The 8,485-nt window shown below is 39.7% G+C and overlaps 1 pseudogene; it reads left to right on the forward strand.

Moving 5' to 3' along the window:
- Positions 1 to 6,972: 6,972 nt before the first annotated feature.
- Positions 6,973 to 8,485, forward strand: LOC110939653 (annotated as a pseudogene).

Consider the following 8,485-nt stretch of genomic DNA (forward strand, 5'->3'; position numbering starts at 1 on the left):
GAAACGAGAGAACAGCTTTTTCAGAAATTTTACCACCACTCTTCCATCATTTGTTGGAAGAGCCTCGGCCTCTGCCCATTTAGACAAGTAATCGACTGCTACAAGTATATATTTGTTTCCCTTTGAAGGTGGGAAAGGTCCCATGAAATCGAGTCCCCACACATCAAAGATTTCACAGACGAGAATGCCATTTTGAGCATTTCGTTTTTGGAAGAAATATTACCTGATCTTTGGCAGGCATCACATGTCTTTACAAGGTTTTGTGCATCCTTGTAAATGGTCGGCCAGTAAAATCCTGAATCAAATACCTTTCGTGCGGTACTTGCGGCACCATGATGTCCTCCGTATGGACCTTCATGACAATGATGGAGAATTCTTCGTGCTTCATTACCATAGACACACCTTCGGATGAGCTGGTCGGCACACATTTTGAAAAGATAGGGGTCTTCCCAAAAGTAATGCTTTACATCAGCAAAGAATTTCTTTCTTTGATGATGTGGCCATCCTTTGGTGACTACACCGCTAGCTAAGAAATTAGCGTAGTCGGCATACCATGGTTCTTGTCTACTCTCTATCATTTCCAAGGATTCTGTGGGAAATTTCTTGTTGATTTGCTCGTCTCTGGTTGTCTCCAAAGCTGGGTCTTCTAAGCGTGAGAGATGATCTGCAGCAGTGTTTTCTGCTCCTCTTTTGTCCTTGATTTCAATGTCGAATTCTTGGAGGAGTAGAATCCATCTTACCAAATGGGGTTTTGCGTCTTGCTTCTTGAACAGGTACCTGATGGCTGCATGGTCTGTATAGACTATTGCTTTAGAAAGAACAAGATAAGAACGAAATTTATCAAAAGCAAATACCACCGCTAGTAATTCTTTTTCTGTAGTTGTATAATTTTCTTGCGCATCATTAAGAGTTTTACTAGCATAATAAATTGGGTGGAAATGTTTTTCTTTTCTTTGTCCCAAGACTGCTCCAACAGCGAAGTCACTTGCATCGCACATGATTTCGAAAGGAAATTTCCAATCTGGTGCTATCATGATAGGTGCATTGACTAGCATTTCCTTGAGGGTCAGAAATGCTTGATTGCATTCCTTGTCAAAGATGAAGGGTGCATCTTTTTCAAGTAATTTTGTTAGAGGCCTTGAAATTTTTGAAAAGTCTTTGATAAACCTTCTATAAAATCCGGCATGTCCTAGGAAACTTCTGATTGCTCGCACGGAGGATGGAGGAGGTAATCGAGAAATAGTCTCTATTTTTGCTCGATCAACTTCCATTCCTTCGCTTGAGATTTTGTGACCGAGTACTATTCCCTCTGTTACCATGAAATGGCATTTTTCCCAGTTAAGGGCGAGGTTAGTTTCCTCACATCGGGATAGCATTCGTTCAAGATTATCGAGGCATTGGTCATATGAGTCTCCAAAGATGGAAAAGTCATCCATGAAGACTTCCATTGTCTTTTCGATCATATCATGGAAAATGGCGACCATACAACGTTGGAATGTTGCAGGCGCATTACATAGACCGAATGGCATGCGTCGATATGCAAAAGTTCCGTAGGGACATGTGAAAGTTGTTTTCTCTTGGTCTTCTGGTGCTATCGGTATTTGACAGTAACCTGAAAAACCATCTAAGAAACAATAAAATTTATGACCGGATAATCTTTCTAACATTTGATCAATGAAGGGCAAAGGAAAGTGGTCTTTCCTAGTCGCTTCATTTAATCGCCTATAATCTATACAGACTCTCCATCATGTGACGGTTCTCGTTGGTATTAATTCATTTTTCTCGTTAGTTATTACCGTCATACCTCGTTTCTTTGGGACTACTTGAACGGGACTTACCCACGGGCTATCGGAGATAGGGTAGATTAGTCCGGCATCGAATAGTTTGATGACTTCATTCTTAACCACTTCTTGAACATTGGGGTTCACTCTTCGTTGTGGTTGAATTACCGTTTTGTAGTCATCATTCATTAAAATTTTGTGCGTGCACATGGAAGGGCTTATTCCTTTAATATCTACAAGCTTCCAAGCGATCGCGTTTTTGTGTTTTTTAAGTAGGTTAACTAATTTCTCTTTTTCTATATTACTTAATTTAGATGAAATAATTACGGGTAAACTACTTTCTTTGCCTAGGAAAGCATATTCCAAACCTTTAGGAAGTTCTTTGAGCTCAATGGGTGGGTCTTTAGAAGACACCTTATTTTGTAGCTCATCAAGATCAAGAACCTTAAAAGTTTGTTCTATGGCTATTTCTTCCTCGACAAAGTGGTCCTCTTCGTTGGTTGTATCGGGTGGTTCAGCTTCATCTTCAATTAGGGGGTCATTGTTGCCAAAAGGATATTTCATTGAGCGCTCAAGATCTATGCTCCTTTTGAATGCCCCTAATTGAAGAGGTAGATTATTAAACTTCCGGTTTTTCAAAGCTCTGTGAGTTTGTACAAAAGGTTTTCCCAAGACTAAGGGGGCGTCATCTAGGATGACGAAGTCGGTTGGGATTACCATTTGATTTGTTTGAACCAAAACATCTTCAACTACACCGATTGATTTCATTACTTTCCGATTAGATAGAAAAATGGGTATTTGAAGTGGAGTAAAATCACTAACACTTAATTTTTCAAAAATGTAGTTAGGCATTATGTTAACACAAAGATCCTTATCGATGGTGATATTGCTAATAAATGAATTTTGAAAGAAACATGGAACCGGTGTAATGTTAATTTCAAAAGGGTCTTCTTTTATTAGCGAGGTTTGATCATTAGTTAACTTAACACTCACTATTTCTTTGATTTTAGCACTAGTGTTTAACTCTTTTAAAAACTTGGCATGAGGGGTTATTAAACAATGATTTTCGAAAGTAGGTGACAAGAGGTTAATTTCTTCAAAATTAGACTCTTCTTGAATTTTAACATTATCGGACTCACCATTTTCGTTGTTTAACTCATGTGTCAGTTTTTCACTTTCTTGTTCTTCCATTTTTACACTTTCAACTATCTCTACGTTATTATCATTTTTTAGCTCTTCTCTTGCGCGGGATTCCTCTTCCCTTGCGCGAGATTCTTTTATGCAACGTTCGATAGTTTTAATGTGTTCCAATATCCTATTAGTTACTTCGGTGGGATTGAAAGAATTTGGATCCTCAAAGCTTGAATCCGGTTGTTCGATCCTTGGTTCCTCATAGTACTCATATGAAGTAGATGGTTCACACCATTGTTCTTCATTGTAAGTATATGATGGATAAGGGTCGAAACTTTGTTCTTCATAGTACTCATATGAGGTGGGTTGTTCACGCCATGGTTCCTCATAGTAAGAGTATGAAGGTGGTGGCTCATATGTTGAGTCTTCAAAGTATGAGTATGAAGGCTCATACCTTGGTTCCTCAAAATATGAGTATGAGGGAGGAGGTTCATACCTTTGGTCTTCATAGGATGTGTATGAAGTTGATGGCTCGTACCTGGGCTCCTCATAATGGTGGTATGAATTGGATGGTTGATATGAGTTATTATATTGAACCGAGCGTGCGTTACGACAATTAGTGCAATAATTACCCCTATAATCATCCTCATCATAGGTGTAGTTGTAACCTCTTGAGTATTGATCCATAAGAATCACTCAACAGATTACAACTGAGTCTCGGGACCAGAAAACAAAAATAAAGACGGAAACAGAAGCTGGACACGGCCCCGTGTTGGGTGAACACGGCCCCGTGTTCAGGGTCTGTATCTGGGCGTTTTAATTAAATTTACTGGTCACGTTGAGCACGGGGGCGTGTTCAGTGAGCACGGCCCCGTGTTCAGACTCTGTATCTGGGTATCTAACTAAAAATATGCAGCACGGGGGCGTGTTCAGCGAGCACGACCCCGTGTTCAGGCTACTGTAAATGCAAACTAAACTAAAATGCAGAAAAATATGCGCGCGTTTTAAAAAGGTTTTGAAAAAATAGATTAGGCCGTCGATTTTAAGCTTTCTTAAAATCCTTGTGTCCCCGGCAACGGCGCCAAAAACTTGATGCGTGTCAGTGTATATATGTTTTTAATATATAATTAAGCCCCTTTTTACACTTTTAGCCAAGTTTTAAATTTATAAAAAACGATATTCACTAACACTAAACACACATATGGGCAAGTGCACCCATCGTGGACGTAGTATAGTGTTGGTAAGATACCGAGGTCGTCCAAGGACACAAGAGCTTTTAATACCGGTTTATCCTCAACGTCTAATCAAATAAAAAAAGGTTAGAAAAATGTTTTAAACTAAGAAAAATAAAAACTAACTAAATGCTGAAAATAAAAATAAAATAAAAACAGATAGACAAGATGAATCACTTGGATCCGACACGTGTATTAGTATAACCTTTGATTATTTTCGCACTTTTGCACTTGTTTAAGAGATTATCTTAGTTATTGTAGTAGGCCCCTCTTTTGAAGGTGACGTTACCCTCAACCCAGTAGTTTGAGTCAGCAAGGATACAATCCTAAAGGGTCGGATTATTGGAAGATAATGAATTAAGTTATTAATGCAAATTATGGTAGGCCCCGCTTTTGGCGGTGACGTTACCCTCGGCTAAGTAGTCTGAGTCAGCAGGGATACAGTCCTAAATAGCCGGGTTATAGTATTAATAGTAGTTAACTTATGAGGGGGTCAAAGAGTTTGGATCCCCGCCATCCAATACCTATGGGCATTGAAGGAGATCCTACTAAATTTGACCCAGGTCCCAAGCAGGACCTCTAAACGCTGAACAAGGGCAAGACCCTTACCAAACCGTTCCCTTAACCCCCGACCAGGTAGCCAACATACCTCCATATAGACCGTGGAGATATGAATGGTGAAAATCTTTTATTTTATATAGACAGTAAAATAATGCCAAGACACCACGGACAAACGATAAGGAAAGATCACCTTCAACATAAGTAACTAGTTATTAAAGTCATTAATACAAAACCAAATAAAAAGTGCAAAAGATTAAAAATAAAAAGTATTATACTAAACACTTGTCTTCACCAAGTGATGTAAGAGACTTAGGCAAACATGGCCTTGATTGTCAAGAACTCTTACGATCAATCTTGGATCCCGAGACGACTCACACACTCTACGATGGACAATGGATGATGGTGGTGGATGATGGTGTTATGGTGGTGGTGGGTGGTGGATGAGGTGTGAGAGAGGTGGTGTGCCAAGGGATGAGGGAGAATGAAGCCAAGCTCCTCTATTTATAGGCTGAACAGAAGGCTGGACACGGCCCCGTGTCCGCTGGACACGGCCCCGTGCCCGCCTGACACTCTCTCTCCTCATTAATTGTAATTGCGAATTACAATTAATGCGCCTGCTGTACTTTCACCACGCCCCCGTGCTCGCTGGACACGGCCCCGTGGTGGGCAATGGAAGCTTCTACTGGTTTGTCTTTTCTGCTGCTTCCTGGGCACGCCCCCGTGTTCGCTGGACACGGGGCGTGTTCAGACTCTGTTTCTTCTCCTTTGCCTTGGGAGGTGCCGTTGAGGGTCCGGGCAGTCCACTTTTGTTCCTTTTCTTGTATTTTATGGTAGAATTAGTTGTCTTTTTGCTTCTTTTGTGATTTTGAGCTCATTTCATCCTGAAAATACAAAAGGAAGACAAAAACACTCTTTTTCCAACATTAGTACTTAAAAAGGGTTAGTTTTATGCCTTAATTGATGTGATTTATATGTTGCATTTTACACACATCATTTACTACATACCGAGTTTACAAAGCAATATCATAAGTCTTGGTCAAGCAACGGAAGGTGGATGTGACATTCACATGAAACATGATTTGCTAACCATTCATGATGATACAGGAAAACTTATGATGAAGGTGACAAGGACCAAGAACCGCTTGTACAAGATCAACCTCAAGATAGCATGTTCCGGTACACAGGATAATATGACTGGAATAAAGAATTTTGCGGGTAGAGATCTACAAATAGGTGAACTGAAAGATGATACGGCAAGTACGAGTCAGAATTTTCTCAAAGATCCTAGTTTAATGAAGAAACCCAAAATTCAAAGTCCAAAGAAAAATGTTCAAGAATTCAAAGAAAAGGTTAAGCAAGGGATTCAAACCCAAGGAGATATATTTAATGATCCAAGGAAGCAGGTGTTTGCTCAAGATCGCAGCCGAGTCAATGGTGGTGCGAGTTCTTATGACCAAAGGACGAGTCATGGAGAAAGGACTAGTCGAGTACAAGGTCGCAAGAATGTTCGAGCTAGGAAGGAGCCGAAAAACACAGCTAGAGATCAAGATGAGTTCCATGAGAATCAAGACAAAGAAGACATGTTAGAGCCTACCTATTTCAAGTCGGAAATTAAGGGGGTGATTGTTGGCGGTAATTCCCGACTCATCACAAGTCGGTGATGTGAAAGGGTGAAAAAGGAGTTCAAGTCACAAGTCGGTGAACTTGAGGGATCAATGCTGACAAGTTGGTCATAATTGGTTAAGTTTCCTAATTACATTTTAATTATATTTGGTAATTTCTTGGTCACCAAGTTAGGGTTATATGGTAATGTCTTGGTCACCAAGTTAGGGTAAGCCTATATAAACCAAGGTAGGGTTAGACATTATTAAGAGACAAGACTAAAGATAAACCGAGTTATGGTTTGAGAGTCTGTAATCAGTTTTGAGTTATTTTCTGATTAATAAAATTGAGAGTTATTAAATATATATTCTTTCTTCATCTTTTCTATTCGGTTTTATTGTCGATTGGGACTTGAATAACCAGGTCAATAGAGGTGTGACGCGAATAGACATGTCTAAGGAAGTAAATCTAGGGATTGGTGTTAAAAAAAATAGAAACAGAATGTTGACCAAGGTAACTACAAATGTTGAATATCGTGACAAGCGCCCACGAATGGCTATATTTTTTTTATTTTTTTGAATTGCTATATATTAGCCTGTTTGAGACACTTAGTATCTAGGAAACACAACATTTTAAGAAACTTATCAATTAATTGCAGCATTGAAATGGCTCCCAATTTAAATGATGATAACTCACTCTTTAACTTTGTCGTGAAAGAAGGCAATGGTGTCAAAGGTCTGGTGGACTTGGGCCTAACCGAGGTACCGGATCGATACATCCAGCCACCGCACCGCCGAATTAACAAGCAAGAGGTTGCTGGTTCACTTGAAATTGTGACCATCGATCTATCTGAGCTTGATGGTCCCAACCATGAACAAGTGGTGAAGGCCATTGTCCATGCATCTGAAACTCTAGGGTTCTTCCAGGTGGTTAACCATGGTGTGCCCTTGGAAGTGCTGGAGTCGCTTAAAGTTACAGCGCACCAGTTTTTCGGTCAACCAGCTGAAAAGAAGGCTGTGTATCTCAAGGAGGTTAGCCCTAGTCCCCTGGTCAAGTATGGTACTAGTTTTGTTCCTGAGAATGAGAAGGCTTTAGAGTGGAAAGACTATCTTAGCATGATGTATACCAATGATGCGGATGCTCGTGAGTCTGGCCTAATGACTGCAAGTAAGAATCCGAAGTTTTTTTTTATGTTTACGTTATAATTAACTATTTAATGTTTGTATATATGATCCCTAGGGAGGTGGTGCTCGAGTATATAAATACGTCAACGGAGATGGTGCAAAAGCTACTACAAATACTCATCGGGAGCCTTGGGGTAAATCTAGACGACTCAAGACTCCATGAGCTTATGGGTTTTAATCTGGTGAACATGAACTTCTACCCACCCTGTCCGAACCCGGACCTAACCATAGGCGTGGGGAGTCACTCGGATGCAGGCATGCTAACAGTGCTTCTACAAGATGGAATTGGTGGATTATACGTGAAAAAAGGTGATCAAAATGCATCAACGGGAAATGAAGTGTGGGTTGAGATTCTACCCATGCATGGTGCTTTGGTCATTAATGTTGGTGATTCACTACAGGTTAGACGCTTAGATGTCATGCAAAAACTATTATTCCTTACCAAACAAATGAACAATCTGTCGTTAACTTAGCATTTTGATATGTTTATGTTAGATTTTAAGCAATGGGAGGTACATAAGTGCAGAACACAGAGCGCGAACCACGGATGTAGAGTCAAGGGTGTCGGTCCCAAGATTCATATCACCACTCCTCACCGTAAAAATTGGACCGTTTCCTGAGCTGGTGGCTCGTGATGGGGTGGCTCGATATAAGGAGGTCATATATGGAGAGTACCTGAAAAACTACTTTGAGAAGTCTCTTGAAGGAAAGAAGTCCCTTGATTTTGCATCGATTTGATAAAGACGTACTTCTTATTTTAATAAAGACCATGTTATATTCCTCATAAAGAACTTTCTTATTTTAATAAAACCGTTTGAGACCAAGTTATATTCCTCATAAAGACTTTCTTATTTTAATAAAACCGTTAGTTATATTCGACAAAGTCTTCCTTAATTTTCCCGTAATTTTTCTTATCTTTTAAACAGTTTTGAAAGTGATGTTTTTCAAAAGTTGTATGAAGAGGTCATTATTTAAAAAATTCTTTAAAATAAAA

The sequence above is a fragment of the Helianthus annuus genome, chromosome 5 (genome assembly GCF_002127325.2).
Source record: "Helianthus annuus cultivar XRQ/B chromosome 5, HanXRQr2.0-SUNRISE, whole genome shotgun sequence".
NCBI classification, from domain to species: Eukaryota; Viridiplantae; Streptophyta; class Magnoliopsida; order Asterales; family Asteraceae; genus Helianthus; species Helianthus annuus.